Source organism: Xyrauchen texanus, chromosome 4 (genome assembly GCF_025860055.1).
Source record: "Xyrauchen texanus isolate HMW12.3.18 chromosome 4, RBS_HiC_50CHRs, whole genome shotgun sequence".
NCBI classification, from domain to species: domain Eukaryota; kingdom Metazoa; phylum Chordata; class Actinopteri; order Cypriniformes; family Catostomidae; genus Xyrauchen; species Xyrauchen texanus.
In genome coordinates, this window is record NC_068279.1 from 54,838,173 (window position 1) to 54,862,186 (window position 24,014).

Consider the following 24,014-nt stretch of genomic DNA (forward strand, 5'->3'; position numbering starts at 1 on the left):
CGTCAACATTTGTAAGAATAATAAAAAACTCGGTGATGTTTTGAAGTGCAAATTTATGACAATTAGGCATATACACAGTTTATGTATGTATGTATATGTGTATGTATATGTCTGTATGTGTTATATATATATTCAATTGTAATGTATACATCATGGTAGCATTTATTATACTGCTCAATTTTGCTAATTAAAAATAAAATAAAATCAGGATTTAGAAATATACAATTTGTTCACTGGATATATTTCAGAAATTTAGCCTATTAATATTGAAACCTACTTTTGGAGGTTCTTAATTACAAAAATAAATACCATTATTAATATTAACAAAACATTTTTATGCGAATAAAGTACAAAATAAATGGGTGCATTTAATTAAGGAATATTATTCAAAATAAAGTGTCAAAAAATATAATTGAGTTATTTGTTTAATTAATTTATTTATTGATTTAAACATTCAAGTTGAATTTGATTGAAGTATCTCAGTTATTTTCAGAGTACTTTCCATAAATTACAATATGAATATTTATAATTTTCTTTTTGCTAAATCTGATTATTTTGGGGTTAAATTGTTCACGTGTTCCTGTTGCTCAACTGGTGGAATGTGGTGCTAGCAACAGCTAAATCAGTGTATGTCGCTTTGAATAAAGGGATCAACTATAATCATAAATCTCTGGATTAATTCCCATACGCCCAGACAACTTATTTGACATTTCATGAAATATGTCTGAAATATGAGTCACAGCATGTAATACTCAGTCATTATGATGTCACACCATTTGACATCGAGCCGAACATATGCACAAAACAAATAGTCAAACTAGGCCAACGGTTTCAACAAGCCACATGAACGTCTGTCCTCCGAGTCCTCTGAGTTTCTCTCATCTTTTGCCAGAGATGCCGCAAGGGAAAATATTTTGGGACGAGACACAGTAAGACTGTGTGAACATCCAGATCAATTTGAAATGTAATCATACAGTCCTTTTCTTCTGGGATCTTACTCAGCATTGAGTCTGGCATTACATTTTAATGACTAGCAGTGCATAATCCTGCACAGTGCTTTGAACGGGCCAGTCCAGTTTACAGCATTCAGCACCCAAAGCTGACATCTTCTCAATAGAATTATCTTCTGCCACTTTGTGAAATGACATAGAAATATTCCTGCATTAATCTCTATTTACCGTGGAGGTCTCACTTAATCACAAATGTTTCCTCCATGCAGCACTTTCTGACTGCAACGATTGCAAATCTTTGCAAATTTAGCAGCGCTCTCAAACCCTTTTATTACTCCTTTAAATAAGGACTTTTTTTTTCTTTTTTACTTAGCTGCTTCTAAGTGCTGGTGCACTTTTATAGAGAGCACGACCGGAGTGAAATGTTCATAACTGAACAACATCACCGCATGAATAAATGAAGATAGGAGCGTTTGACAGGTGTGCAGAAATTTGATGAGACTTTCTTATCCCAGAGAAGTGACCACTGTTACCTCGGTGAACCCAACTGAACTAAGGAATGCTGTTCAAACAGTTATTGCATCTCAATCATGCTTTATCATAATTCTGAGAGTGTGCCATTAGTAATACTAAGGTTATTGGTTCAGTTACCAAGAAACACACACACATATGTACCTTGAATGCACTATAACACTTTATATTGATGTTCCCTTTGTTAATGGTTTGTAAAGGGTTTCATTAGCGAGTAATTATGTCATTTGTAAATGCATTATAAATGATTGATATGCAGTTATAATAACATGACATTAGTGCAATACTTGTCATTTAAAATGCTCACTTTTTGCCATGTTATACATGCTTAAATACACTTAATTATAAAATAAAAAAACAAACATTGAATAACCACAATTCATGAAACAAAAATTGAATATTACAGTGGGATCAACCCTTGTGCTGATGTTTAGGTTTTTATAATAGTTGTTTATATTTATTGAACATCATACTTTTTATCTACATCTTTTATGTCTGGGTCAAATCTGACCCGCTCCCTATACACATATTACGCAACCTGCGTAGGGCATCAGCTCCCTAGGGGGGCACAATCGTATTCTAGGGGGACACAGAAAACTCCACCACCGACTGCCCTTACTCGCATGATATATATATTTTTCAAGGACCCGGTAGCAGTCGTGGACCACAGTTGATCACCCTTTCTCACTGCCCCCCCACTTGCACTTTCTCCATTTTTTAGAAAATGTTTATTTATTTCTCTATTTGTAGCTAAAGCTTTATTCGACTGTGCACAAATGTATCTTCAATCCATGTCCCTTAATAATGATTTGGGTCAGATCAAATGGATTTAAATGGACAACCATGTGAGTGGCTCTCTTCTCTTTTTTTTCTCTCTCCTTTTCTCCCCAATTCCTCATGGTCCTCATGGTGGCGTAGTGACTCGCCTCAATCCGGGTGTTGGAGGACGAATCTGAGGCAGTCAATCTGTGCATCATATCGCGTGGCTTGATGAGCATGTTACTGCTGAGACCTAGCGCGTGTGCAGGCTTCACGCTATTCTCCACAGCATCAACGCACAACTCGCCACGTGCCCAACCGAGAGCGAGAACCACATTATGGCGACTACGAGGAGGTTAACCCAACGTTGCTCTACCCACCTTAGCAACCAGGCAAATTGGTTGCTTAGGAAGCCTGACTGGATTCACTCAGCAAACCCTGGATTTGAACTTGCGACTCCAGGTGTGGTAGTTGGCGTCTTTACCTACTGAGCTACCCAGGCTCTCTTGAGCAGCCCCCTAATTCATAGCTGGGCACTGTCAATGGACACTGAACGATGCCGGGGGTTAGGGTACATTCATAGACAACAATGTTTTTGAACTTTAGTATACTGTATGTCGTCCGTCTGCCATATCCGAAGAGTGACACCTTCTAGGGGCTGTTTACCCAAGATGCGTTTTTGCGTTAAAAACAGCAAGACAAGGCTTAGTGAAGTGGGATCTGTAGCAGTTTGTGGTTGTCAAGCAATATAGCAACTGGCCGCATTAATATAGAAAGTATGGTCACAGGTAACGGTCATTTTACAACAGCTTTGAATGTAACTTGCCCTATCAAAATGTAGTGTTGGAACAATCAGTTGTATATTACCAATAATAAAACAGTTATTTCTGATCCTCTAATCTGGAAAATAAGTATTCCAAGAGTGCTGATATTTAGTCTAATAGCACTGGGTAGGCTACACTCTTTGTACTGTACTGTGATTACCTGTGGCCTCATGGCTGCAACCCAATTGCAGATGTGATGATATTCGGTACAACAGCACTCTTGCTTAGGTAATTGTGCTTAATTATAACATTTTCAGTCAATGTTCTTGGTTTCAGTTAGTTTTTCAAATATTACTCATATTGCACAGTTACAATTGTTTCCTTTCTTGAAAATGTAATGTCCTGATCAGCTACTGAGAGGATGTGGGTGGGGATGTTGATTAAATGCAGGTGCATTTTAGCAGTTTTATCTGATGACAGTTTAAAGGGGTTTATATTATTTCAGACTTGGTAAAAGTCTTCACAGTCTCTGAATGTTGTTTGTTGGCATTCCAGTATGAAGGACTTGAGGTCGGGTTAAGCTGCAAGGGTTGCTGACAGCGCTAGAGTCTCTGAGGTAAAGTGAAGTGCAGCCTGATCTCCTTTCCGATACTACGGTTCATAAACTGCTTACCTTCATAAGGGATTAACCTGGCTAATTAATGAGTCCCCTTCAAAGACTTACAATCAGATCATGACTCTCAAATTAAACAGGTCCGTAATTATATGAAACTCCCAGCTACCAAACACAGCACCAACACTTCACTATACCTGCAAGTATCAATTATGGGGGTCCAAGCATACGTGACCAAAATAGCCAAATTTGACAGAATAGATCGCGTAGATGCTGTGGACACAGTTGTTTTGGTGTCAAATTGAAACTGCTTTGATCACAGTTGCCCAATTAGGTCTTTCTTATGTACTATCACACCGTAGGATTGAATATCGATGGCATGTTGTTGATATGCACCACTGTGCCACCTTTCTCGAAAGAGGACAGGGAAACAGGTCTCTGGCACAAGGTAAGCCTTTTTTATTATTCACACTCTATACTGTGCACACACACATATATCAATACAGGAAACACTGGGTTGCTGTAGGTCGGGCTCCCCTCTGCTCTGTGGCTGCTGGCTTTTTAATCCGCTCTCCTCGCTCTACTGCAATTAGAGACAGGTGTTAGACATAATTTAGCTCAGGTGTGAGCGCCCTTACCGCTCTTCTCTCCCGGACGGGCGCTTGACCACGCCCCCGCTGCCACATACCTCCACCGCCCGACTCAGGCCGGGGCGTCATCCGGCCTGCCTACCACTCCCCCATTTCTGGAGAGGAAGTCGGCGGCAGCCATCTGCACCCCCGGTCTGTGGACCACCTTGAACTTAAAAGGCTGGAGGGCTAGATACCAACGGGTGATCCGGGCGTTGGTATCTTTCATGCGGTGGAGCCACTGGAGTGGGGCATGATCCGAGCAGAGGGTGAAGGCCCGCCCCAGCAGGTAGTATCGGAGGGTGAGGACCGCCCACTTGATGGCCAGACACTCCTTCTCCACGGTGCTGTACTTAGTCTCCCTTAAGGAGAGCTTCCGGCTAATGTACAGCACCGGGCGCTCCTCCCCCTCCACCAGCTGCGAGAGTACGGCCCCCAGCCCTCTGTCTGAAGCGTCCGTCTGTAATAGAAAAGGGAGAGAGAAGTCAGGTGCATGCAAAAGCGGCCCCCCACAAAGTGCAGCTTTAATCTGCGTAAACGCCTGTTGGCACTGCTCCGACCATTGGACCGGATCTGGAGCCCCTTTTTAGTGAGGTCAGTCAGCGGGCTGGTGACGTCCGAATAATTAGGTACAAATCTTCTGTAATAGCCAGCCAGCCCCAGGAACTGCCTCACCCCCTTTTTGGTCTTGGGTCTAGGGCAAGTCGCAATCGCCGCGGTCTTATCAATTTGGGGACGCACCTGGCCATGACCCAAGTGGAACCCCAGATACCGTACCTCCACTTGCCCAACCGCGCACTTCTTAGGGTTTGCTGTGAGCCCCGCTCGCCGCAGCGATCTCAGGACGGCCCTCAGATGTTGCATGTGCCGCTGCCAATCATTGCTATAAATGATGATGTCATCTAAATAGGCAGCGGCGTACGCTGTGTGCGGTCTGAGGATCCGATCCATGAGCCGCTGAAACGTGGCTGGTGCCCCAAACAAACCGAAAGGAAGTGTTACAAATTGGTGTAATCCAAACGGCGTGGTGAAGGCTGTTTTCTCGCGGGACATTGGTGTCAAGGGGATCTGCCAATAACCCTTTGTTAAATCCAGGGTCGAGTAAAATCGAGCAGTACCTACCCGATCGAGCAGTTCATCAACACGGGGCATTGGGTACGCGTCAAATTTAGACACCGCGTTGACTTTTCTGTAATCCACACAGAACCGAACAGACCCATCACTCTTGGGAACAAGAACAACCGGGCTGGACCAATCACTGTGGGATTCCTCTATTACGCCCATATCAAGCATTGCATCTAATTCTTCCCGAACGATTTTCTTTCTATGTTCGGGTAAGCGATAGGGGCGGCAACGCACCACCGCGCCCGGCTCGGTCTCGATGTGGTGCTGTATGAGGTTTGTACGGCCCGGAGAGGGAAAACACGTCCGCAAACTCTTTTTGTAACTCAGAAACCTCTGTGAGCTGCCGCGGTGAGAGTTGGTCTCCACAAGTGACCGGAGTGTTGAGATTGTAGTCTTTGTTTATCTCCGGTCCGAGCTCCGCCCCTCGGAACTACCGTGGCCAACGTCACAGAGGCCGCCTCCTCCCTCCATAACTTCAGGAGGTTGAGGTGATAAATTTGACGCGCGCCCCCCCTCTGTCGGTACGTACAACCTCATAATCGAGATCCCCCACTCGTCGTGTGACCTCAAAGGGTCCTTGCCACTTGGCGAGTAATTTAGAGCTCGATGTTGGGAGTAATACGAGTACCTTGTCTCCCGGTGCAAATTCCCGTAGCCGAGCACCCCTGTCATACAGCCGGCGTTGGCGTTCTTGAGCTTGGAGCAAATTCTCCTGTGTTAGTCGCCCCAGTGTGTGGAGTTTTGCTCTAAGATCAAGAACGAATTGAATTTCATTTTTACTGTTAGAAGGTCCCTCCTCCCATGCTTCGCGGATGACGTCAAGGACACCGCGGGGGCGTCGCCCGTACAACAGCTCAAACGGGGAGAACCCGGTGGAGGCTTGCGGGACCTCTCGTACCGCAAACAACAGGGGGTCTAGCCACTTATCCCAATTTCTAGCGTCATCGTGTACGAATTTACGAATCATGTTCTTGAGCGTTCTATTAAACCGTTCCACTAGGCCATCTGTCTGAGGATGGTAAACGCTAGTGCGAATCGATTTGATGCCCAAGAGCTCGTAAAGTTCGCGAAGTGTTCGTGACATAAAAGTTGTGCCTTGATCGGTGAGGATTTCCTTCGGGATCCCCACCCGGGAGATTATCTTGAAGAGTGCCCCTGCAACACTGCGTGCGGAGATGTTGCTCAGAGGCACTGCTTCCGGATATCGCGTCGCGTAATCCACTAGGACTAACACGAAGCGATGTCCGCGTGCTGACCGTTCTAATGGCCCGACGAGGTCCATCCCAATTCTTTCGAAGGGGACCTCGATTAATGGTAGAGGGCGCAATGGCGCTTTGGGGTGGCCGGTGGGTTTACCAGCTGACATTCACGGCACGCCGCACACCACCTGCGGACGTCACCGCCAATGCCCGGCCAATAGAAACGGGCTATTAGACGGAGAAGTGTTTTCCGTTCCCCTAGGTGACCGGCCATAGGATTATAGTGAGCCGCCTGGAAAACCATTTCCGGCGGCTCCGTGGAATCAATAATTGCGTTACTTCCTCCTTTGTTTGGGCGTCCTGCGTCACCCTGTATAAGCGATCTTTAATAAGCGAAAAATACGGATATGAAACGGCGACACCCGGCCGGAGTTGTTGACCATCGATTACTCTCACTTGGTCAAAAGCGTGCTTAAGGGTTTCATCTCGCGACTGCTCCAAGGGGAAGTCCCCCTCCGAGAATTCCCTGAGAGGAGGGGCGTCCACCTCGCCCCTTCCCACGTCATTCGGAGCAGCCGAGGATGGCCCCGGCTCCGCCTCCCCCGCCAAAGCATCGCACATCACACACTCCTTCACTTTCATGCAGGACCCATCCGCACAAACCCCCTCCAATAATTTTCTAAAATTCGGCCAATCCGTACCCAAAATTAGCGGATGGGTGAGGCGGGGGCTAACCGCTGCCTCTACACTATGCTTTTCTCCCCTGAATTTGATCGCCAGAGTCACCACGGGATATTTGTGAACATCCCCGTGCACACACCTTACCCTCACCAGTTTAGCTGAGCCCAAAGCCCCGGGTTGAACCAAGCGTTGGTGGATGGTGGTCTGGTTACAGCCGGTATCCAACAAAGCTTGGTATGTACCCCCCTGGATTCTTACCGAATCCGGCACGCTCCAGCCCGATCGGGGCAGCCTGTGGAACATCGGAGACCCGCACCACTGCCCCTACTTCCATCAGCGGACACTGATCCCGGAAGTGGTCCGGGTCTCCGCACCTCCAGCAGACCGGCCCAGGCGCTGCGGCCGCACCCGTGCTGGCGGGTGCCCCCACCTGAGGAGGAGAGCGGCTGAAAGATGGGGAAGGGCTTGGCGGGTGTTCCCAAGGCCGGGAGTTAGGGCGCAAACGCTCCGCGCCTGCGGGGGCAGGAACGGACCCTGGGGAGAGAGCAGAGCGAGAGGGAAGAGGGGAGGGAAAAAAACAGGGGAAGACACAGGGGAAGGGGAGACAGACAGAGAGGGCTCATCCGCCCTGGGAATCGCCGCCATGTGGTCCTCCGCGAGTTGAACGGCCTCCTCCAGCGACGCCGGGCGGTGGCACTGGACCCACTCGGCCGTCTTCCGGGGCAGACGCTGAACAAACTGCTCCAGTACCACCTGGTCGATTAGTTCCTCGACGCCGCGGTCCCGCGAGAGCAGCCACCTCCGACAGGCATCACGGAGCCGCTGAGCTGAACGCAAACGGGCGGTCGGACTTTTCGAGCTTCAGGGCCCGGAAGAGCTGGCGACTTTCCTCCGGGCTCCGACCAACCCGTTGCAGGATGGCTTTCCTCAGGTCGTGGTAGGCCAGGAGGCTTGTTGCCGGCAGTTGTTGGGCCGCGAGTTGTGCTTCCCGGACAGAAGAGGGACTAGACGGGCTGCCCATTGGTCTTGGGGCCACCCCAAATTTCTGCTGTCCGCTCGAAGAGGTCGATGAACGCCTCAGGGTCATCTGCCGGCCCCATCTTCTGCAGCGCGGGTGGGGGCAACGTGGCGCGGGTGTCCGGGGTCGCGGCTGCGGCTGGAGCGGCCTCCTGGCTGAGTAGGCTCCGGATAGCGTGTCGGTCCTCTGCTTGAGCCCGCATGATTTCGAAGAACCGACGATCCTGGTCTTGCCGGAGCTCAAGCAGGGATTGTTGGTGGCTCTGATGGAGTGTCGCGAGGGACTGGAGGACTTCCGCCAGCTGGGAGGACTCTATGGGGCGACTTTGTTCCATTATTAATGTCCCGGGTTTCAGCACCAGTGTGCCACCTTTCTCGAAAGAGGACAGGGAAACAGGTCTCTGGCACAAGGTAAGCCTTTTTTATTATTCACACTCTATACTGTGCACACACACATATATCAATACAGGAAACACTGGGTTGCTGTAGGTCGGGCTCCCCTCTGCTCTGTGGCTGCTGGCTTTTTAATCCGCTCTCCTCGCTCTACTGCAATTAGAGACAGGTGTTAGACATAATTTAGCTCAGGTGTGAGCGCCCTTACCGCTCTTCTCTCCCGGACGGGCGCTTGACCACGCCCCCGCTGCCACAACCACGTTTTGCTAACTTTGAATATTGTGATACAGATACAGGCATAATGTGTGGGCCACACACACAAAAAAATAAAAACTTATTTAATCATATCTTGACTAAATGAACAACATCTATTTTTTTATTATTTTCTTTTTGTCAGGAGCATTTTTAGATTAATCTCCCTCAATTTTATTTAATTTAAAGTACTTTATTAATATGATTGTGTTTACATACAATATTGCCAAAGCATTGTTTTGGATCTCTTATAGTTTAGAGATATTCTGCCAAATTATACTTTCTGTTTAGGTCCTGATAACATGCACATTTGTTTTGGTTTTTACTTTAATTTTCCTTTATGATTTGGTTTATTGTGATTTGGTTTAGTTCAGCAGTGCTGGTCTGAAACTGGTGTTTGTTAGTTGTTAGCAAACCACTTGACTTGACTTGACCTAGTGGGTTTGTAAGTTTCAGAGCCAGCTGACATACGGGACTGGTTTTATGCTTCAACACTTGGGTTTTAAGGGCTTCATGGTGCAGTGTGTTAGGGGAACTTGAATTTAGTGTGTCCAGAACTCATTTTTCAATATGTATTATAAGGGGGTATCTGCCTAGTTCGGCCCGGCATGCATTAGTAGGTGTTCTTCTCTGAACTCTTAGAATGTTTCTACAGAATTCTGCATGCAGGGATTCTATGGGGTGTTTGTCCCATCTATAGTAATCTGCCAGACAGAGTGGACCCCAAACCTCACATCCGTACGGAGCAATAGGCATTATAATACTATCAAAGATCTAACACCAGATTGTTACAGGAATGTCAACTTGGGTAAATTTGCCCTTAATAGAGAATGCTCTTCTAGCTTTCTCTTTTAGTGCATTCACTGCCAGACCAAAACCCCCTGAAGCACTCATTTTTAGACCGGGGTAGTCGTAGTTTCGGGTGTGTTCTATTGTAGTGTTCCCCAGAGTGAATGTGTATCTAGTGTCCTGTAATCTGGCTTTTTTCTGGAAGATCATAATTTTAGTTTTTTTTCAGACTGACTGTCAGGGCCCAGTTCTGACAGAAGTTCTCCAGCAGGTCCAGGTGCTGCTATAGTCCTTGTGCAGTAGCTGACAGCAGCACCAGATCATCTGCATAGAGAAGAAATTTAACTTCAGGAGTAAGACCAGTTGTTGCAGATGGTCCTGCAACTCATTCATGTAAAAGTTGAACAGAGTTGGACTCAAATTGCAGCCCTGTCTCACTCCACACCATTGAGTGAAGAATTCTGTTATTTTATTGCCAATTTTTAACTCTACACCTGATTTCTGAATACATAGATTTGATTGTGTCGTACATTTTACACCCAATGCCGGATTGTAGGATTTTTTAATATAGACCATCATACCAAAATGGATTCAAATGCTTTTTTTAAAATAAATAAAACATGCATCCATTTTGCTTTTAGTCAGTGGTGCGGTGGTTTGGTAGGAATCCAATCTGACTCTTACTCAAGACATTGTGCTTGGTAAGGAAGGCCTGTATCCGGGCATTCATGATACAACAGAAAGTCTTCCCAAGATTACTGTAATGACTCGGTAGTTCTTGGGGTCGAATTTGTCTCCACTCTTATATAATGGGTGAATTAAGCCCATACTCCAGGTATCAGGAAAGTAGCCAGACTGCAGAACCAGATTGAAGGGTTTTAACAAGGCCTCCTGCATTACTGCTGGACTGTGCTTCAGCATTTCTGTTCTAATGTTGTCTAAACCACATGCCTTTCTGGGTTTTAGTTTCTTAAGTGCATCTGTGAATTCTTCTCTGCTAATCTGATAGTCTAAAGGGTTTTGGTTCTTTTTTTATTATTGTAGATTCCAATTGGCTCAGCTTCTTTTGCATGTTTTTCTGGTCAGGTGTGAGATTTTCTGGAGAAAGTTCTTTGAATAAGTTTTTAAAATAGCCTTTCCATAACGCTCTGTTTTGTAAGGCTATATCCTGGCTGTGTTGTTTATGCAGACTGTTCCATTTCCCCCAGAACCGATTATCATTAATTGAGTCTTCAATTTCCTTAAGAGTGTGGTTTAAATATTGTTTATTGTTTTTGAGGCATATTGTATTTTTATAATCCATGAGTGCTTAACAATAACTTTGTTTGGTTTCTGCTTTCTGTGGCTCTCTGTGTTTTTGGTTGGAGAGCTGTCTGATTTACATTTTATATTATATATTTTTATTTTTTTATTTTTTTATTTGTTCAGTTTATGGTTTCATTTTTGGAGTTTGACAGCATTCATTTTAATAATGTAATATATCCTTTTGTGTTAAACATAACAAAGAAAGTTGCAACGGTTTGGATCAAAGGATGAGTTCATTTAAATTACTTTTTGGGTGAACTATTCCTTCTTTTGGCTGCACCCATTCACACCATCTGTGATCCGCTTATTTGACTTGGCACAGGTTTTACGCCGGATGCCCTTCCTGACACAAAATCCAGGGACTGTGGGACTTTTGGAGTAACTGATTTTTTTAAATCAAAGCCATTTGAAACGGGTTGATGATGGTACTTCAGTGCATCACATAAAACAATTGGGCTGAAGTGTGTAAATCCTTAAGTGTGTGTGTGTGTGTATGCGTGCATTTCAATATATTTTACTATTAATGATCTCATATTTCCCCTACTTCTGTTGATTTTTCATCATTTTAGATTTCTCACCATATTGGATTTGAATGAAAATCTACTTTTGCCTTAAATTAACTCCAGGCCTTTAGTTCAGCCAAAGAGTAATTCCAGTCAGAACCATCTGGAGGTCGTAATTACTACAATCATGTTCATATTCAGAAAGTGTATGGTGACTGGGTTGCACTGATACCACTTTTTCTCTTCCGATCTGATATCTGAAATCTCAGTATTGGCTGAGCTTTTTTTTGCACAATCAGTTTAAAATATCTTTACATTATTGTGTGGAACTAATTGGGTGTGCTCTTTAATATGTAAAGAAACACAATCCTCTAACTACACTTTATTTCAATATAAATGTATGCAGTAGCTTATTAAGAAAATCTTTATTGTTAACTTGTTTAATGGATAATGTAGCAGCAAAATTAACAGGAATTCCAGTCTTCAAGTCTTCAGTAGAAAATAAGTTTTCTTTGCAAACTATTTTCAACTTGTATCTGGACTTTAAAGGATTCTTTTTTGTTCAATTTAGTTTTAAGATATCAGTCCACTTTTCATTCGCATAGTTATTTTTTGGAACCCATTCAACCTAAATGTTTTTAGAATTTGTAAACAAATAATAATGATTATAAACAATAAATTATTATTATTATTATTATCATTGTCTTAGAATTTTAAATACAAAAGTAATATATTCAATCATGCACCTCTTTAAAACTTTTCTAAAACTTCAGGCTTTTATTTTGACATGAACCCTCCAGGAAGTCCTATAAGTGGTATGTAGGTGAGTTCACAGTAGTTGAATTTGCTTATTCAAATTCTGGTAAAATATTTGGTTCTAAATGCATATTATATGTGAACCGAACTATTGAGCATCTACATCTGAGATGCTGTGTTTGAGTAGCGCTCAAATATTGCACACCGCTGTGAAGGCTGAAAACAGCCGCGAGTGCATCACCAGCCTGTGCGTGAGTTTGTGTCAACAGAGCAGCACCATTCACTGACACTTTGGCGCTGCGCATACTATATATTTACTAATTAAACACAGTATTTTGTGATTCACAGAGCTATCACACGTCTTCAAGTGACTTTGAATAAAATGTATCAGTCATATGAACTGCTTTAATGTGTTTTGTAATGGTTCTTTTATGTCATTTTTGACGAACATGACTAACGTCGGACCGATACCTGATCCGTATAAAAGCTTCAGTATTGGAGCCGATACAATCCAGGTATCAGATCGGTGTATCCCTAATGGTGACTACTGAACATTCTATATTGTGTATATAATATATACATATATATACACACACACGTATATATAGTAGTAACATTGTACGTTCATTTAATTTTACAATTCAACCCATACAATTCCTATCGAGTAAGGGTTAGGAAAAGGAACTAACAATTAGACCTAATACTTAATAGTTTTCTATAATCCTATTCATTGAATGTGCAAAGTAATGGCCTAAATCAATATTGAATCAATAAAAATGCAGTGTTAATGATACAGTGTCAGGTTGAACACCGAAAGTCATAAGAAATTGCCACAGCTCTGAGGTCATTTTGATTTCAGTCTAATTTGAAATATTTGATCCTGCATGTATTCTGATCACTGACCGATTTCTGTAAACAGGTGAAAACTACTACATATACTAATTTCACAGAGTACATGCTACATGATGAGCCACAGCACCAGCTGTTCTGTGAATATTGTGTCTTCATTCCCACAGCACAGTCCTAATTGTGTGCCATTGCATTCTTCTCTGATAACTTTTAGCTATGCATGCCATATCATAAAGCAAATGAATCCATTGTAATTGACTTATTATTTGGCTATTTTAAGGAAAATAACGAATTGCATTCTGTATTGAGTCATTCTTTTACTTGTAGCTATTCTGGTTTAAAAAATAGAAAATCTTAATTAAGAACAGTTGAATATAGCTTGATCTTGTAAGACTTTAATGCATATTTAAAAATAAAATGTCAAATAAAGGCCACATGCTAATTCAATATTCTTATCAATGGTGACTGGGTGACTCATACATAATATGTAATTGCCATACAGAATAGGAGCTATTTTATTTAGCTTATTAAATTGATACATAATACATATGACATGAATTAACAATTTGATTAATTAAAGTTACTGTGTTCTTAAAAGGGTAAAATGATGAATCAATAATTTTTAAACTACACAGTTTATACAGCCAGAAATGTTAATCATAGTATAGATTTTTGTATTATTATTATTACCATTAATTGTGGTCCAAACTTGAACCAGCAGTCCATATCAAGCAAGTGCCATTGACAAGGCGCCACAGGTTAATATCCATCAAGATCAATAGACTGCTGCAGGTCCCACAAACACTTCTAATTAATTAAATTGTGGGGGCCTGGGTAGATTCGTCCTCCACCACCTGGATTGAGGCGATTCAGTACGCCACCATGAGGATTTAGTGCAAATTGTGGAGAAAAAATAAATATTTAAATTGCTATAATCCTGAAATGTATGTTGCAATGTTTCTAAATTGGATAAATAGACCTACAGTTTAAGCCAAAACTATTAATGTTAATATTAACTTTCTTATCTATGAACCTCTCAGATGTAATCACACATTTTAATCCAAGCCTGACGTGAATTCTTTGAGCTATTGAGTATCCTTATATTTAAAGCTACAATCAGAAATGCTTTAGATATGCATCTGTTATTTTTTTTTGTTTTAGGATTTGTCTCTGTATTGAAAAGACTCTTCACAAGTCTATTGTGGACAACATTTCACAAAATAACTTATATTTACTGTGAAAGGCCTCCTAATAAATATAATTTAGTATATAGCAATTTCAAATATTAGAAATATAATACATATTTAATATATATTATAATGCAAATAATTTAGTTACATTACATAATTTACACATGTTGTGGCAGCAGACAAGTCACGCATTTAGACAATACAAAAGTAAATAGTAAATGGTCTGCACTTATATAGCGCCTTTTTAAGCCTTAACGGTATTCAAAGCACTTTACACTGTGACACATTCACCCATTCATACCCACATTCATACACCAATGGCGGCAGAGCTGCTATGTAAGGTGCTAGCCTGTCATTGGGAGCAACTTGGGGTTCAGTGTCTTGCCCAAGGACACTTCGGCATGTGGAGTCATATGGGCCGGGATTCAAATCACCAATCCTGTGATTAGTGGCTGACCCACTCTACCAGCCGCAAAAGTGGCTCTAAGTAAGGGATAATGTACAGTCAGCCAGTTGTTATTATATGTTGTGCACAATACAGGGTGATCAGGATTCCGATGCCAAGCGGACAACTTGTTTCACCCTCAAGGGGTTTCATTTGAGATAACAACCAGCTGACTGTGCATTATTCTGCTGATTACATGGATATTAATCAAATAATAAATACATGAACATAAAATTTTGATTTGCATTGATGTCCAGCCTTTTAAAAGGTTACTTGTCAAATAAACAAATAAATGGACATGAAATAGTGTTGAAATTATGTAAATATGTGAGAAGTAATAAATCGCTGATCAGCTGTATCAGTATGTAGCAACATCAGACCACTAGATGGTCCCATTGACCAATCAGAATATAGTATTCCAGAGAGCCGTGTAATAAAAGTAAAAAAAAAAAAAATTATTCAATTTTCATTGAACATGTGTTGTCATATTTTTAATTGTCGATCTATGTACCAGTACTCATATGTCAGACAGACGCTTTTGGTGTGTCTCATTTTAATTGTGCCACATTTCAATGTTTTTCAGCATCTCTCGTCATAAGCGCTGTGCCAATTTAAACGTAGTTTGAAACTTTGAAAAATGCATTGAGAACGTTTGGTTACATATGTAACCTCCGTTCCCCTAGGGAGGGAACGACACGTTGTGTCGGAGAAGCGACACTAGGGGTCTCTCTTGAGTGCCGATATCCACCTCTGATCTATGAAAAAAGGCCAATGAGAGTTGGCAGCCGGTATTTGCATGTCCCGCCCCCGGACATACGGGTATTTAAGCGGCGCAAATACGGGAGTTCATTCAGGATTTTTCTGAGGAGCCGGAAATGGTCCGGCCACAACAGTGGCTCAGTTCAGCGACATGGCGGAGGAAAGACACAACGTGTCGTTCCCTCCCTCGGGGAACGGAGGTTACATACGTAATCAAACGTTCCCCTTCTGTCGCCCTCTCCACGTTGTGTCGGAGAAGCGACACTAGGGGACCCATTCCAATCTTGCCATGCGCTGAACCGTGTACGTGAACCGCCGATACAGAGGTGGGCAGGGATTTCATCCAGTGCCGCGCATCGTCTGTACCTGGCTGCACGTACCCTTCCCCAATGCCCCATAAGAACATCGGAATCCTTCTAGTTACCCTGGGAGGGGAACAAGGCGATGTTTGCCAACATGGAAACGGGCCAGCCTGGCTGGGCCTCTTTTCTCTCTATGTTTCTCGCATAGAACAATCACGGCCGGGGCCCTTACACGCATATAGGGAAGGGGGTCTTACCCAGACCCTGCGGAGACCACACCTGCCCTTTTTCTTGGGGCGGAGACCACACCTGCCCTTTTTCTTGGGGAGGAAAAGTGGTAGACACGTCACACGGCCGTCTTAGGGCTCGCGTGGACAGTATGGTGCGGTGGTAGATCCAGCCTCAAAAGGGGGGAGTTGCTACAGCACGGCGACCAGGGCAGCTGTAACTGCCTAAGGGAGACACGGGGGTCCGCTCGTAAGGGGACAGAACCATGGAATTACACACAGGGGGAGTCCGAGCAGGAGGCCTTACCTGTGGAGCACCTATACCAGTACAGGGTAGCCATCAGGGTACCTGCAGTGGCTTGGGCTTCCTCCGCTGAACCGCGGACCCGGAGGGCTGGGGAGGAATCGACCAGGGTCCCGACTCGGAGTGGGGCGCCCTGGGAAGAAGGCACACTACTTTACCTTGACATCAGGAAAAGGGTGCTGGGCGCAAGCGATCCACCTGGCCGGTCGGTCTACGTGTTGCCGAGTGCTACGGGCTCGGGACCTGACAAAACACGAGACGCAACCGACTCAACGCAGAGGTTGTAAAACCTCGCAAAGGTGTTGGGTGTTGCCCAACCCGCGGCTCTACAGATGTCTGCTAGGGAGGTGCCCTTGGCCAGTGCCCACGAGGACGCAACACCCCATGTTGAGTGAGCTCGGACCCGCAAGGGTAGGGGCACGGCCTGGGTGTGATAAGCCGTCCCCCAAAGCAGACAAAGAGCTGCTCAGAGCGTCTGGTGCTCTGTGTGCGGTCCAGGTAAATGCGCAGGGCGCGCACTGGACATAGCAACGAAAGGTCTGGGTCTGCCTCCTCCCGGGGCAGTGCTTGCAGGTTCACTACCTGATCTCGGAAGGGTGTGGTAGGAACCTTGGGCACATAACCCGGTCACGGTCTTAGGATCACAGACGTATCTGCCGGACCGAACTCCAGGCAAGTGTCGCTGACAGAGAACGCTTGCAGGTCCCCGACCCTCTTGATAGAGGCGAGCGCGATCATCAGGGCTGTCTTAAGAGAGAGGGCCCTGAGTCCAATTGATTCAAGCGGCTCGAAGGGAGGTCTCTGGAGTCCTGCCAAGACTACCGAGAGATCCCAGGAGGGAACTAGGCCTGGTCGGGAGGGATTCAACCTCCGGGCGCCTCTCAGGAACCTGAGGATCAGGTCGTGCTTACCCCAAAGACTTGCCGTTTTAAAGGAAATTGCTCTTTTAATACACAGTGTGTGTGTGTGTGTGTGTGTGTGTGTGTGTGTGTGTGTGTGTGTGTGTGTCTGCGCTGTCGAAGCGCTCAGGGGCAACAATGCACGCCGTGCAAAGTAGGAGAAAGCCACTGTTGTGCGCCGTCAAATCCAACAGCAAGCAGATCGTCAGAGATACAGGAGTTCAGGGTGTGTATTCTCGCAGCAGACTGCAAACAGACCATCGGCTCCGAAGAAATTTTCTGAATGAACTCCCGTATTTGCGCCGCTTAAATACCCATTTGTCCGGGGGCGGGACATGCAAATACCGGCTGCCAACTCTCATTGGCCTTTTTTCATAGATCAGAGGTGGATATCGGCGCTCAAGAGAGACCCCTAGTGTCGCTTCTCCGACACAACGTGGAGAGAGCGACAGAAGGGGAACTCTGAATAATGTTTTGCTCTGTTCAGTTGTCTTTGAGTGCAATAGCACGTCTGTGGAAGGCTGTGGTGCTGGACTGTCCCCTACTGCCACATATTTATAAAAAAGTTTATGTAGTACATAGAGCTTGAATTGGTTGGAACATTCCTTATAGTTCCTTAAGTATGGGTTGGGGTTATGATTAATTGCATTATTTATATGTTTATTTTCCACAGATTTATCAACATTGTTGTCTTCACAGATGCTGCACAGGGCAAACATGTCCATTCAGAATTAGATGCTGTCAGGAGGGTTGCATGAGTAGAGCGTTTAGAGCATTTCACACCGCTGCCATTTGACTCATCTGTCGAGCTCTTACCCCCTGCCACAGCTGCAAACAGTCGATAATTAAGTCTCACGATGTGTGGCGACTGACTGTTTGACAGGCCTGAAGCCTGAGGGAGGTTTGAGGTCCCTCAGTATGACAGCCGTTCAGTGGCGTGTCCTGTTACCAGACATTGGAGTAAGTTTTACCTGATTCTTATGTCAAATTTTCTCAGACCCAATGAACATCAGTGCAATAGGGTTCTACTCTGGGGTTTTGCAGGCCACATCTGAATAAAAATGTTGACTCTGCCAAGGATTGCTAGCTTGACACTATTGTCCATATGTGCTCTTGTGGACTCATGTTTCTTCTTCCTCTCTGATAAATGTTTTAGGTCCCTTAATCCTAAAACATTCCATGTTCCATCTGTCCTCGTCATTTTAAAAAGTAAACATTGAAAGCATGCAGTTTAATGACTACATCCAGCTAGCCAAGCCTTTCTGCTGTACCAAGTACGGGAGAAGCATCGTGTGTACGTTTTGCCCCTTTCGCTAGACTGTTGTTTGGTGGAAAAACTACGGGCAAAATAGCTTGGCCCAGATCAACCTGACATCAACATCAAAGATCTCCTCTGAAATGGATTTTGCTGAAGAGATCTTATTGAATTTGGGGGCAGACTGGGCAGCTGAGATCCTGCTCCTGTGTCCGCGTTCATCATTGCTATAGTAGTAGACTTTCAGTCATCCAATGAGACGATGGCGAGAGGGAACGTGACTATGTCAAGAGTCCTGCCTGCGCATGCTAGGGGCACTTCTCTCAGCACCCCTCAGGCCATAATACAGAGGCCGCTGATTAGCTAAATTTCTTTTGCACATGTGAAAATGTTGTGTCAGGATTGGTTGGCACTGCTCCACCAAGGGTTGCTGGATAAATAGCCCCAAGCCTGCGCTGGCGGTGGTGGTCGGTACTCTTGATGAGAGAAGGCATGAAAAGGAAGCTAATTCCCCACCCCACATAATGATTTATATTTTATATATTAAATGTTATTATACATTTTAAACACACACATACTTAACATTTTTATTGATTAAAGACCATTTGAATGGAAACAAGCAGAAGACGGTACAGTTTGCAAACTTTTTATTACACATTTTCACTGTCAGTAACAAATCAGTGGGGAAAATGGATGGAAACTAGGTTATTGAAAACCATACCATAAAATACTTATTTAAATTTAAGCTTAATGTACATTGTATTTTACTGTTTTGCACTAATTTATTGTATGTATTTAATTTTAAGATGGAGTAGTGATTCCTGAGAAAGACTGGTGATATTTGAACTCAACAGCCAAATAAACACATCCTTCAGTGCTCCTTCAGAATAATAATAATAATTGTCTATATTACTAACGTGATATAAAATTACTCAAACCATGATTTAGGATTTTGGTCATATCGCCCACCTACATTACATGGCAGCATGGGTGGCCGGAGACTTTGCCCATAACAGAACTATACCGCCAACAGCAACAGTTTCTTTAATATCTTTAAAAGTATTCATTCAAGTATTCAAGTCAAGTAGACTATTCATTTGATGGAAGTGGTCTTGACTGAACTAATTCCATGGTTCCTGATAATGTCTCCCACGGGAAGCATATACAAGGAGAAAGATGGAGGGCCTAATCAGGAACGGATTAACACACAGGCTTGCATAGGCTGCAGCCTAGGGGCCCCACGTGTGCAGGGGTCCTGGATTGGCCAGACTATTTTTTATTATTATTTTAAATTGACTTCAGAGCGAACAAAAAAAGACACTCATGGGCCCATAAGAAACATAAAAAAATAAATAAGCAGGTGATTGGATAGATGTGACTTGGGTCACTGGTATGGTTTATTTACACAGGTTGGTTTTTAAAGCTGGTTCTATTTTTTTCACGTTATCCGTGATAGATGTAAAGACACCAGTCAAGATCACCGCCGCAACGATGCCGCAGCCTCACAACCATCTCCATCTCACTCAGATAGGGAGACTGAGACAGAGGGACCGAGTCAGACACTTCAGCCACCCGAAGCGCCAGGCAGCAGACACAGTTGACCTGCTCATGGGCCAGCCCCGGTAAACAGGTAAACCTATTAATCGAGTGGGTACCGTGCGCTGCACACACTTTCAATTTAGTGGGAGTTAATAGTGTTTATTGCTGCCTTGAGATGGAGGGATTTTTTCAATTTAGTGCAGACACTTTTAAATTTTTCCTCCAAATCAACATCCCGTTAGCAGACAATTACACGCAGAGACACAGGAAAAGGAAAAAACAAGCAGATGAATCCACTGAACCAGACTATGACCAGTCAGGCCACGACAAATTCAAAACATTCAAAACAAGCCATCATAGACCGTCTCGTTGCTGAGCTTGATAGGAGGTATCACTCCTACAAAGATATTCAGCAGACATTTGGATTTTTGAATGAGATCCCATCCATCCCCCTACAAGATCTTCGCACAGGAGCAGCTAAACAGCAGAAGAAATATGCAGGTGATCTAGAGGAGGATTTTGTGGACGAAATTGGACAATTCAGACAATTTATCAAAGAAAACAAGGACACCTCAGCAATGTCACTGCTGCAACTTATAAGACCAAGGAAACTACAATCAGTGTTTCCAAATGATATAGCGCTCCGGCTATTTATGACTTTGCCTGTAACCAACGCCAGCGGGGAGCGCTCGTTTTCAAAACTGGGACTAATTAAAAATAGACTGAGATCCACGATGGGCCAAAACCGACTGAATCACCTGTCTCTGATGTCCATTGAAAATGACGTTCTGTGCCAATTGGATTTTACCAGCCTCATGAAGAACTTCTCTGTCAGAAAATCAAGAAAGAAAAAAATCTAAAGATAGGAATATGCAACAATATGTACATATTTATTATTATGCTGCTGTTTCATTATTGCTGTTATTATGGCAGCTGTTTTTATAATGGCTTGTTTTATACACAGTTTAGTGTATTGCACAGTGGTTTGTGTCTCAGTAATGATGTTGTGATTTTGTCTCAGTAAAACAGGGTGTTCTGCACTGATGCAGACTACCTGTTGGTTTTTAAAGCTTAAAGTGGTTACCAGCTTGCAGTTGAACTGTGAATGCAGGGAATTCTGTTGCATTGCTGTTTATAGTTACATATGTCCTTTGTAATTGTTTTGTGGCTGTGGTGGCAGAGGGTAATATCTTACATTACTCTGTTGATGTTAGTTTTGGTTGTAGTGCTGGTGTTTCTTGATCATAATTAAAGGGCTGCTTCTAAGCACTGGGCCTTGTGCTTGTTTGTATTTGTGTTTTGTTGTAATGTTCAATTTATCATTTTACCTATGTGGTGTGGGGGTAATTTTCTTACTGTGGAGGTCCACCACTTTAAGGAATGTAGAGGAAACACTGTAGTATTGGCTGTCTCAATGTGCGTGTGTATGCCAGCTCACCTTACTATTTGCGTGTGGACTATGTTTGGCACTAAATAAATTTTTCCAGTAAATCATAATGATTAGGGGGGGGGGGGGCTCACACAAAGAACAGCCTAGGGGCCCCTGACCACCTTAATATGCCTCTGGGCCTAATACTGAGCCCTGTGGCACTTCATTCTGAACTTAACGTTCTTGATGAGGTAATTATTAATGTCATCACTTTGTGACAGAATTGCTATTTTGTCAACATCAACTCCATAAGACAGAATTAGATCTAGCTTATGATTCTTACAATGAGTGGGTCCCAGGGGCTGATCTTTTTTTTATGGGGTGGCATGCAGGCAATGAGGGGTGACAACATTAAAGCAAGTGACCATGCATAGTTCTTATGGATTAAGGTACCAAGCTTCATTGCAACAAGTACTAGTTCATTAACTGGAGTCACTATCAAATTATAAATGTCCATGAATTTGCGATACAACTGCATTTCTACAGGAACCGCATATTAACCATTTTGATACTGATTTGCCAGCATAATAATATATATATATATAAACTTTAACCTGACGAAAGCTATTTCAAAACGTTGTGAGGACATGTCACACACGTCAAGTCAAGTCAAGTCAAGTGTTTTTTATTGTCGTTTCAACCATATACAGTTAGTACAGTACACAGCAAAACGAGACAACGTTCCTCCAGGACAACCAATAACGTCTCAACCAATAACTGACAACGATGTATCTAATAATCATATAGTGAAAAAATTGGAAACAACTGAGAAATTAATTGTTTAATTCTTTTTTTTTTTTCCATGTATTTGTCCATGTGGTCGTTGTTATTGAGAAAATAAGCTCATCAACCCACGAGAGCCCAAACACTGTACACACACTGCAATTGTAGGTAGGCAATTGGTCAATGCTGTGATTGGTTGCTGCTCTAATCGATCAATAGGTCTATAGTCATTTATGCGTTCCGTGAGAGTTTAGCCAGTTTGACATGAATAAACCCCTAAACAATGTCAACATCAACTATAATAGACTTTCATTTATATTGAATACATTTGGATACTTATGCTGGGGTGGCAGATGGTATGGCAATGTTTTTTCTTAGGGTGGCATCTGCCACCCCATGCCACCCCAGTATATCCGCCCCTGGTTGGTCCTGCCATATTTTGTCTGACCCCAACAGACTTGAGACTGTTGATGAATGCTAATCCCAATGTATCATTTAACCAAAGCATGTCAACATGAATACTGTATACACTAAGAAAAACTGTGTGAATGTTGACTTGAGTAACAGACAGACTTGCAGAGAGATATATTGATTGTCGAATTATGCCCATAGTAGAATGAACATCTGCTAATATATCCTTGAGAATGTGATTGACAAAGTTAGATAAACACGTTCCTCTATAAAACTGAAGTTTAGAAAATGTTGGAAAACTCCACATACAGCCATTAATGTCTAAACCGCTGGCAACAAAAGTGAAAGTGAAAATGTCCAAATTGGGCCCAATTAGCCATTTTCCCTCCCCGGTGTCATGTGACTCATTAATGTTACAAGGTCTCAGGTGTGAATGGGGAGCAGGTGTGTTAAATTTGGTGTCATCGCTCTCACACTCCCTCAAACTGGTCACTGGAAGTTCAACATGGCACCTCATGGCAAAGAACTCTCTGAGGATCTGAAAAAAAGAATTGTTGCTCTACATAATGATGGCCTAGGCTATAAGAAGATTGCCAAGACCCTGACACTGAGCTGCAGCACGGTGGCCAAGTCCATACAGCGGTTTAACAGGACAGGGTCCACTCAGAACAGGCCTCGCCATGGTTGACCAAAGAAGTTGAGTGCACGTGTTCAGCGTCATATCCAGAGGTTGTCTTTGGGAAATAGACATATGAGTGCTGCCAGCATTGCTGCAGAGGTTGAAGGGGTGGGGGGCTCAGCCTGTCAGTGCTCAAATTGGTCTGCATGGCTGTCATCCCAGAAGGAAGCCTCTTCTAAAGATGATGCACAAGAAAGCCCGCAAATAGTTTGCTGAAGACAAGCAGACTAAGTACATGGATTACTGGAACAATGTCCTGTGGTCTGATGAGACAAAGATAAACCTATTTGGTTCAGATGGTGTCAAGCGTGTGCGGCGGAAACCAGGTGAGGAGTACAAAGACAAGTGTGTCTTTCCTACAGTCAAGCATGGTGGTGGGAGTGTCATGGTCTGGGGCTGCATGAGTGCTGCTGGCACTGGGGAGCTACAGTTCATTGAGGGAACCATGAATGCCAACATGTACTGTGACATATTGAAGCAGAGCATGATCCCCTCCCTTTAGAGACTGAGCCGCAGGGCAGTATTCCAGCATGATAACGACCCCAAACACACCTCCAAGATGACCACTGCCTTGCTAAAGAAGCTGAGGGTGACTGTGATGGACTGGCATGTCTCCAGACCTAAACCCTATTGAGCATCTGTGGGGCATCCTCAAACAGAAGGTGGAGGAGCACCAGGTCTCTAACATCCACCAGCTCCGTGATGTCATCATGGAGGAGTGAAAGGGGACTCTAGTG